Source organism: Solanum pennellii, chromosome 4, assembly GCF_001406875.1.
Source record: "Solanum pennellii chromosome 4, SPENNV200".
Lineage (NCBI taxonomy): Eukaryota > Viridiplantae > Streptophyta > Magnoliopsida > Solanales > Solanaceae > Solanum > Solanum pennellii.
The window spans coordinates 60975252-60984064 of NC_028640.1; positions in this window are offsets into that span (position 1 = coordinate 60975252).

Genomic DNA, 8813 nt, shown 5'->3' on the forward strand with positions numbered 1-8813 from the left:
TTGTGGTATCCTTCTACAATAATTTTTGCAAGTATATATATTTTCATTATTCATTTTGTTCTTTTGATAATTATCTTCTTATTTTGGCAAGTTATTGTTAATTGTTCATTTTCTATATTATATGGTTTAACTTTTTCTAACCATTTTATTCTTAAGGTAATATTTTGGTTTCCTTGATAGATTTTAAATGGTATTATCAAGGGTATTCCTCCTATAATTATTTCTTTTTCTGTTATCTCTTCGTTTGTGTTTACTATTTCACTAGGTAATCCGGGGCATAAGTGTCTTGTTTCTATAATTTCTGTTTCTAATACTAATTCTCTCGTTATATAATTCTCTTCTTGTCCTGTATTTATCAAAATTTTATATCTTCTTTGGTCGATTATCCCTGTTATAAAGTAATGGTATGGTGTTATCTCTTCTTTATCTAATAAATTTTGTGAGATTTCATAATTTCTTTTAGATGTGCTCATTCTTGATGAGGTATCTCTTGTTAATGTATTTGGTACGCTTGAAGTGCTTAATCTTTCTTTTACAATTTCTAAATCTTCTTCTATGTCTATTTCTTTATAGCTATAGTCATTGTTGTCTATTATGGTAATTATTTTTTCAAAAGGATTTTCTACTTTTATTCTATCAATTTTATTTCTTGCTGTTACTTTATGTTTTGTTGTTAGTATATATAGGTTCTTACATCTTGCTGTAAATATTTTACTTCCTGGTGCTAGTTCTATTCCAGACATCTTCCAATATAGAACTAATGATTTATCTATATTTCTATGTGTTAATGCTACTGAGTAGTTGGCACTTATTATAAATTTAAATTTTTGGTATATTAAATTTCCTCTTACTGCACTTATTACACTTTTTTCTATAGGGTGTATAATTCTATCATCTGCTAAGTATATTTCAATAGGTGTATCTATTCCTTCTCTAAAACAAGCTTTTATCAGTATTTCTGTTCCTCCTAAATGTACGTACTTTATGGGTGTTTTAGCTTTTATATCTTGTATTTCTTTATTAATTATCCTCTTATTTAGTATGGGTATTTGTGCCTTTCCTTTTGTATATTTGGAATCTATGATGTGTTCTTTCTGGCTAACTACATAATATTCATCTTTTTGTCTTTTAAACCAATTCCTTAAGATAGGTATTTCAAGCATTTTTTCAACACTTAAATCTAATTCTTTTCCTTTTATTTGTTCAAAAATTGTATTATCAAAGATAATTTTTTGTTCTGATAATTCTTCATTTTGATAGTCTTCTTTAGATATTATTTTTATGTCTTCTTCAGACATTAGATTTCTTCGTTCATTACATCATTTTCTAGATCAATATTTTCTTCTTCATTTTCAGTTTCTATATCTGATACTTCATATATACTATTGTTTTCACTTAGTTCATAGTCTATATATTCTATTTGCATGTATTCTTCATTATCTATAATTAATTCTGCAATTTGTTTTCCTTTTGGGTTTTTAGGTAACTTACAATCTCTAGCTAAATGTCCTATCTTTCCGCAGTTATAACAAGTACATTCTCATAGTTTTCTCTTTGGTCTATACGGTCTTTTTATTTTATAATTTTTTACATAATACCTTTGTCTTGGTTTTTTGCATTTATATCTAGTTTTGGTTTTTCTATAATTTTTGTGTCGTTTAGGTCTTTATTTTTTATAATATTTATTTGTACATCCAAATTGTGGTGCTGTTTTATTTTTACAACATGCTAGATTTTTTATTAGTACTTTTTCCATTTTTATTTTTTCTTTTTGGTTTTCGCATAATTGTACAAACCATTGATGTAAGAATCTTATTCTAGCTCCTAAAGTATCTGTTAATCCTTCATTGTTCCAGTCTTTAATTATTTTTGTACTAAATGGTTCTGGTAGTTTTGTAAAATATTGTTGTCTTATTTCTTTTGCTTCATTTATATCATATCTTGCTTTGTAATAATATTCTTTGAATGCGCATGTGTATTCTTCTATATAACACATTTTACATATAGCTAATTTTGTCATAAGTTGTCTATTTATTGTTTTTTCTCTATTTTGTTCTTTTATTTCTGTGGTCATACCTCCAAATTCATTCCGTATTGCTAATTCGTATTTATCTAGTATATCTATATTTGTTGTTGATGGAGATCCATCTATTTTCTTGTCACTTCTAAGTGTTTCTAGACTTTCTGGGGGTAAATTTCCTATCCATAATTTTGTTGTTCCAACAAATGTTCTTTCTATATATCCTGGTGTTTCTTTTGTTGTTATTTTGTTATCAATTTATTGTTTAGATATATTTCCTGCCCATAGTAATATTGCTTTATTTATATCTGTAACACAATCTAGATCTAAAAAGTTATATTGTTCAGTTATTGGTCTAGGCGTCCATTTTTTATTTAACCTGCTATTCCATATTGCATTTGTTCTATCTGATCGTTCATAATTCTATGTATAATAAGTTGGTGCTGTCCATCTAGGACTACTTCTAGGACTATTTTCTAGGGTTTTAACTCTTGATGTGCTGGGTTGATTTATATCTCCTGTATTTATTTCTAATTTTTTTGGCTTATTTACTTGTTCTAGAATTTCTGTGTATGTTTCACTTATATCACTTATTTCTGAGTTTCGATCATTTATTGTATCTGATTCATTTATTTCGTTTATTTCGTCTATTTCAAGATTTTCATTTAATTTTTGTTTCATCTTATTTATCTCATTAGTTAATTCAAGTTCTTTATCTTTTTCTACCTGTTTCTCTTTTTGTTTGGTTTCATATAATAATTTTAGCTTAGCTAATTTTTTTTCTAATTCACTTATTCTTGTATTTTTTATTTCTTCTAGATGTTGTACTTCTTGCTTTGCTTGTGTTTTTATTTTTTCAATTTCTTTTGATTTATCTATTTCTTATATAATTTTTATTATATTTTTCATGATCATATTTTATTGAAAATTCAAAAATAACTTCATAATAATTTTGATTATCTCCCGTTGCTAAGTGTATCTATAAATACATGTTAATGTTTTCAAGAATTGTTTTTAGCCTGACTTTTTTATTAATGATCTTGCTCTTGTAATTTTATGCAAAACAAATCAATTATTCTCTTTTATATATCTTATTTTGTATCATTCTTATTAGAAGTAAAAATAATTACACAAAGTAGTCTTTGTCGATAGGTTTTGCATTACAAGATTAAAGTAGAGGACAATTAAGCTAAACATAAATATATTTGGTTAGAAATATTTTTTTGATGTGCTTTTAAGATGTCACAAATTTAGAAATTAAGTAATTGGGGGTTATGAAGGTATAAAGTTGGAAGTTATAGGTATTACTAATAAGTATTAATTAAGTATACATGTTATGAAAGATGAAGAGGTGTAAGTTTATGATAAAAATTAAATTAAAATAAATATATAAAAGTAAGAGAAAAAGTAAAAAAAAGTTACATAGTTTTTTAATAAACAAAAGCATGTTTAAGTAAAATCCTCCACCATTTTTACGGTTTAATTTTATTATATGACATATTTTCTTTTTACCTCATTTTAGAAATTTAAAATTAATTAAATGTCTCTAAATATGCTTCTACTAATAAGCATTATTTTTAGTGATTACTATTATTTTGGACAATGTATACTTTCTCTTATTTTATATTATACGGAAAAATCTATTAAGAGAAAAATTGATTAAAAACAAATTTAAAAAGGGACATAGAATTAAAAAGTTAATCAAAAGGAATCGAAAAAATTAAAATTGTAAAAAAAAAAAGTAATCCTGTGGATGTTTTAAAATAAAATTAAAAAATAGTTAATTTTTTGTTGATTAAATTTTCAAAATTGTGTATTTTTACCATATTATTGTTATGTGATTGTGAGACACGAAATTATAAGAGGAATCGATTTATTTGATTCTAAGCTATATTACATGTTTGTATTTAATATTTAGTATTTTATTTACTTTATATTAAGATGTGATATATTACTTTTTTTATTACTTATATTTAATATATATTTGTATAACATTTTTATAGCTAGCGAGGAGCAAGATATTTTTAGACGAAATTAAAAATAAGATACATTGGCGTTTTCTCAATTAACTAATTAAGCTGATAAGGAACCAATCAACTCTTATTGCATTGGAGGTTTAACTGGAGAACTATAAATAATCCTTACAATAATAACAACAAAAAGACATAAAATTATAGTTAACTAATCAAGCAAAAATATTAAAAATATTTAGTTATATATGATTTGAAGAGGAAAGAAGGATCATGTTCTCAACATAACATAATTCACTTCTTCAAAATTTATAAAGTGAATAAAATCAATCAGTGTCTTTGGAAACTACAAGAATAAGAAAAAAAATCTCAAAAAACTACAAAGAGAAGCAAAGAGAAAATGAACAAATTATTTTTTCTATAAAAAATCATGATTTGTATCATCAACAATCCAAACTAATAATATCAAATGTATAATTACAATAGAACAAAAGTGACAATGATAATTAGACATGTCAAATTATTTTACCTCTCAAAATCAAACTATGCAAAATATCTAACATTTTTCATTATACATCACTCTCCTGCAAAAATCAGATCAAACAAGACAAAAAAATTAACAAATCAAAGAAACAAAGATGAAGAATAAGGAAAATAAAAATAAATTGACCATCATATATGTCTCAAAGCGGGTTTTTATAGGTGTAATATTTAGGAGTTATAATTTNATATATTGTTTTTGAGTACATGCTTTAAACTTTCTTGTTTATCTGCAAAGTTACTGTTATAAGTATTTGTTAAAACAAATTAACTAACAAACATTAATTCAGTATTCAGACAAATTTTCTCTACTAAAATTGTTAAAGGTACATAAAATACTGCCTTACAAATCTCTAATTTCTTCATAAGCAACATCATTCCTTTACATACAAGGATGAGATTTTTTGTTCAATAAAAAAATAATCGAGAGTTAATAACTTTGCATGCTCATATTTTTTGGCTCTTATATTGTAAGTTATCTATTTTTACTATATTTTATTAGTGGGTATTATGAATACTTTAAGAATTAAAAGTTGATTGAAGTTGTGAGAAATATTGAAAGAATATTATTGAATTATTGTTGTGTCTACATTATTACATTTAAACCCTATTTGTAGACACCAGAATACAATCCTTTACCAAGTAGGATACTATTTACTATTCTTACTTTTATTTCTATTCCTATTCTATTCTAAATAGGATTGTATAAACCTATTCATATTCTACTAGGATTTTATAAACATATTCCTATTCTACTAGGATTGTATAAACCTATTCATATTCTAACAGAAGTGTTAGTCAATTTTTTGAGGTATGTTATTTCAAAACATAGGAAGTTTTCTTGGTAGAATGATTTGTTATCATCTTTCGATGTCTAATAGCTTACTCCATTTAATGTATGTTTTCACGCTGTTTTGTTGTCTACTTAAAATTATATTGATTATTTTCCGTTTGGTATGTATATGATCTCACTTGGACAAATCTTTCGTCCTTTTAATGTTTTTCTTTTTTCCTTCCCATGCGACTCTTCTAAATATTTTTGGTGTGAGTTGACTATTTTCGATAAGCTTATTTGAAGAATATGAAAGAAACCTACTATAAATAAATAAAACTAATATCATAAGCTAAAAAATATATGTCTATTAACATAGATTTGTTGACCTTTATGTCCCAAGTCATTGTTGAGCATTTGAGTTATCTAGGTTAGACCCATCTTTAATTTTTTCATGTTCAAGAATACTTTTTTTAACACGAGTCTAGAATCCTACATTTTGATCTACTTGTACTTTCATAATGCAACAATTATACATACATATTTCTAAAAAAATCATATAGTTGCATTGATGAAATATTTAGAAGGACCTTGAGAATAACAGTTTGATGAAGAATGAATTTCTAAAAGGATCAACAATACTGTTTTGTTGTTGTTTCACAAAAAAATTTCTCCTTCTATAAATTTCGTTGGAGTAACAAAGTAACAATAACGAAAAGTGTTGAGCGTTTGACCTAGAATGTCTCTAAAAAAATTATTTATGTTATTGTGGTGTATATTTTTAACGGTCTTAACTTATTTATAACTAATATGAATTATCGAAAACTTTCACATTTTTTTAACAAGGAGTTATTCTAACCATAAAATTATCAGATTCTATATTTTTCATGTACAAAAAATTGAAAAAGTGATACTTCATCGCTACATAAAAATACCTCTCGATTTTAACAAGCCAATTATATCAGCAAATATATTGTTTATCGAAAAATTAGTTTTTGCAAATTTTCGACTTTTTAGAGTCGCCACTTAATTTTTAAACAAAAATCAAGAAAACTAGCGTTTCCAAAAGACTTAACGGATAAAATCATTTTGAAAACATTTAAAGGATTCGGGGATTCATATTAATGTCTTAAGAAGGTTAAAAGCACCTAAGACATCCGCTAACATGTGGTTATCCGACAACTAACTTTATTTGGCTAAGACTTGTTTGAAAATTTAAAAATTGTTTGAAAGTGAGCTTCTTAATTTTTATCTAAGCGAAACTTATAAATTTGAATTATTATTATTATTTTTAAAACTTGGTTCAATTTTAAGTTAATAAAACAGTATGACATTCGACGGGGATTTAGAGTTTTTCTAACTTTAAGCTAACTACAAATAAACGCAAACACATAGACGATAAAGTAAAAGAGAGAGAGAGATTTGGGTCCAAATCCGAATTCTGTTCGCCTTGACCGGAATTTTGGACCCACCTGTTTTGGACTTTTTGACCCATTTTTTGTACCTGTCCTAGACTAAACATTCAATAATAGTAGAAAATAAAAGAAGACAAGGCTTAGGCCCAAAAGATAACAAAATACAAAATGAAATGAATAGATAAAGTGGGCCTCCTTTGGCCCAATTTCTTCAAGTTTCCGACTTCTTGATTAGATTCCTTCAGCCTCGGGATCCATATGTCAATTTTATGGCTGGTTGACTCGAGAAGGAATTTCGATCCTTGATGGCTCCTCCGAAATGCAAAGGGAGAGAGGAGAGTTCATGATGAGTTCGGGCAAATTCACATGTGAATAAAGGGGAAAAATTAATACCATATCCGACTCAGCAAAATTCAAAATAAAGCAATAATGATAAAAACTGAAAAAATAAAATAAAAAAGGTATTGTGGCACCATGACTGCCAAAGAGGGGATATTGGGGAAACACAAATAGATGTGTCACTTCATGCTGAAATATACTTAAACAAATAAATCCAAGCTGCAGTCATTTAGTTTGGATTGTGGGAAAAAACAGAAGGCATAAATGTTTTAAAAAAAATTAGTATTAAATTTAATTCATATTGAAAGGAACTGTATTAGCAGACCAAGAAATTAAATAATAGAGATAATGCACAAGTACCCCCTCAACCTATGACCGAAATCTCAGAGACACACTTATACTATACTAAGGTCCTATTAGCCCCCTTAACTTATTTTATCAATAATTTTCTAACCCTTTTCGGCCTATGTGGCACTATCTTGTGGGCCCAACGTTGGTTGACTTTTTTTTCAAGCTAGTGCCACGTATGCTGAAAAGGGGTAGAAAATTGCTTATAAAATATGTTCAGGGGCGTAATAGGACCTTAGTATAGTATAAGTGTGTCTCTGGAATTTGGGGCATAGTTTGAGGGGGTGCTTGTGCATTTTCCCTAAATAATATGAAAAGAAAAATCAGCTCCTCTTTGAATCAATTTGCAGGCCATAACCTCGAGCAAAATCCGGGGTAACCAATGCATTTGCAAAGACATGACTAGTCAATCAAGAAAGCATGTTTACTACTGGTAAACTAACTAGTTCTTCAACACTGAGGTAAGATCCCACAACCACATGTACACCATATCTCCCCCCAAAAAATAAAGGAATGAATAAATACATAATAAAGTATAAATCATATAAAAAAATAAAAGCAAGCTTCTCTAATTTTACGATGCTGCAACAGAAAGAAAAATATTGTCACTTTGTGAAGCTTGAAACTCAATTTTGGTTTAACGAAACAAAGATTCACAAACTATTTAAAGATATCAAGAGGATTGTCCCATTTTGACAAAGCTATAATCATAATTTCTACATTGCTAAGTCATATTTTAATATTTTAAAGTAGGCATAAAGATATATTATCATGATAGGCATAAAGAAACAGTGAAGTCAAACATAAGACGAACATCGACATCGCCTATACGCTAATGACTTCATAAAGGCAAAGGGCCCTTCCGCATGATAACTAACTTTATTTACGCGAGCAACACCGCCCAGTAATATCATCACAAACGATTAGTGCACCCTTACATGACGAAAATATAAACGATATAGTACCGTTTTAATAACGTTCAGGAAATAAACTGAAGAAACCAAACATCAGAATGCATTTGAACTAAGAAATATAGAAGCTACCATACTATATAAGGTTTGGCCGACCCTTTAACGATATTGCGACGAATCCAAGCCAACGAATGAAGGAAAACAAGTATTTTACACTAACAACAACAACAACCCGATGAAATCTAATCTACGAATAGCCAACACAAAAGCGACTTCTTCAACATTTTAACAGAACAAGAAGTAGAAAGAAACGAAAAGGAAAGCTATCCCAAAAAATGTTTCCTTTTCCGAGGCGACGAACAGGGACTGGAGAGCTGAAGACGATCGATTTCCACCCTTCCAAGGAGAAATTTCGAAGGAGGACCAAAGAATTTCAAAACTGAAATTCTGTATCGATAATCTTATCGAAAACCTTTAATATCCAATATATATATATAT